Source organism: Palaemon carinicauda, chromosome 35 (assembly GCF_036898095.1).
Source record: "Palaemon carinicauda isolate YSFRI2023 chromosome 35, ASM3689809v2, whole genome shotgun sequence".
Lineage (NCBI taxonomy): Eukaryota > Metazoa > Arthropoda > Malacostraca > Decapoda > Palaemonidae > Palaemon > Palaemon carinicauda.
The window spans coordinates 45,834,076-45,836,575 of record NC_090759.1 but is presented as its reverse complement, the minus strand read 5'-3'; positions in this window follow the sequence as shown (position 1 = coordinate 45,836,575).

Genomic DNA, 2,500 nt, shown 5'->3' with positions numbered 1-2,500 from the left:
GTTTAACAGTCTGCACGTCTGAAACAAAGCAGACTGCTTCTCCAACTCCACCCTAACTGCCGGGAGATTGATCCTCACTCCCCGAGTACCGTACGAGTGTGAAGGCAATAGTGGGGCATAATACTCGCTGAAAATGTCGGACTTTCTATAAAAAACATCATGAATAAACTTCAAAAGGAAATATTTGTATACATCATCAAATTTCATTAAATTTAACCTTTTGAACATGTCACTAGTTCTCATCAAAGGTATATTATTCTCGTCGTGCTTAACCTTTAGAATATTCCTTAGTATTTTATTGAGAGAGGTTTTAATGTTATGGAGGTTTATCTCAGGAACACCACCCCAAATGATAACATTTTGTATTATTATAGGGTACACCAAGGAGTAATACATGGTCATAAGAGCCGACTGAGGCACAAATGAGGAAAGTGGATAAAAAACACCTTGAATTTTGCTTAATTTCCTAAAAACTTCAGCTGATTGCAGAGTAAAACTTAACTTATTATCAATAACGATGCCCAAGTACCTGACACTGGAGACCCATTCAAGCTTAGTTCCGTTAAAATATATGTCTGGCAAGCTTTCAACATGCCTTGGTGTGAACAGCATTAATTTAGTTTTTTCTACGTTAGGAATTAGTCTATTATTCTGGAGCCAATTTGTGAGTTCAGCAATCAATATATTTAATTTGCTAATGCACAATTCAAGTGATTTTTCTCTGATATAAAAAACTGCATCATCTGCAAATAGAACCTTCTTTGCAATCCTTATATCTACTATGTCGTTAATAAAAACATTGAATAGAAGGGGTCCTAAAACCGAACCCTGTGGTACCCCAAAATTTATAGATCCAGTATCAGACACATGGCCATCAATACAAACATACTGCCTTCGGTTACTCAAGTATGACAAGAGGAAGGAGTTGACAATACCTCTAAATCCTCTTATTGATAACTTATGGAGAAGGATATTCCTATCCACAGTATCGAAAGCCTTCTTTAGATCCAAAAAAAGTGCCACTGTATACGACTTCTGGTTAAACGAGGGTAAAATATCACTTACAACCTTAAAAATGGCAGTAGTAGTGCTACATGCTTTTCTAAAACCGAACTGAAAGTTCGAAAGTACATTAAAACAATCAATGAATTTGACCACCCTCGAATGAGTTAGGAGTTCAAAAAATTTATTTATAGTAGTTAGAGTTGTTATGGGTCTATAATTACTCATTTTTGTTACATCACCTGACTTGAACACTGGGATAACCCGACCAACCTTAAGGAGATCAGGGTACAAGCCCTGAGAAATGCTCAGGTTATACAAGTGCACAATGATAGGTCCAACAGTATCACGAACTAATAGGAGTAAACTGGGCTTAATATCATTTAAACTGTTCCCCTTATCCGGCATTGATTGCAATACTGAACAGACCTCGCCCTCATCTGTTGGAGCCAAGAAGAATGTGTGGTCAACTCGACAAATATTATCAAAACATGTAAGATTTATATTATGAGGAAGATTCCCAGTAAGACGTGAAACAATATTCATGAAAAAATGATTAAAAGAATCTGCTATTTGTGGTCCCTCAATAACTGTCCCATCCTCTGTTATCACCGCCCGTACAGATTCCTTCACACCACGTCCAAGCAGGGTATTGATGTTGGACCAGGTCTTCCGGATATCCCCCCTACAAGTCTCAAACTTACTCATACAATACCTCATCTTGATTTTATTTGTAACCCAAGTCAGTAAAATTTTGTACACATTAAACTGTCGTTTATGAACCAACCCACGCTTCATGAGACTGAATAGCTTGTACTTTTTCCGTATACACCTCTTTAGTTCAGGTGTTACCCACGGAGAACTAACTAGACTCCTGCTCACCCTCTTTCTTTTTATTGGGAAAGCAGAATCATAACACTCAATCAATTTATGGAAAAACTCATTGAAAGCAACGTTAGAATTATGTGCTAAAAATACCTGTCGGAAACATGAATTTGACACTCTGTCAACAAACATCTGGATAGTGTTTACATTAATTAGTCTAGAATGTATAGTCTTTACAATGGTTTTACAATTATTTTCAAACATATAATATATTGGGAAATGATCTGTCAAAGAAAACAGCACAACACCAGATGAATGATTAGTCCCTATCTTAAAGTTAGTCCAAATGTGATCAATCAAAGAAAATGGTGTAATTTGGTTAGACTCATTAAACTTAGCAGGTATTGTAATGACAGGAAAATACCCATGACCCAGCATACCATTCATGAACACATCAATGTAGGTCAATTTCAGTGGGTTGAAAAGATTCAGATTAAAATCACCAGTTACCATAATCTTATCATGGACGGGGAATTTACTGATCACTTGACTGAAAAACATTTCATTAAAAAGTACAGCATTAGCACCAGTGGAGCGATAAACACAACAAATAAGATACCGAAAATTAGCACCTATTAGATAAAATGTGATGACCTCCATAACATTATTGACA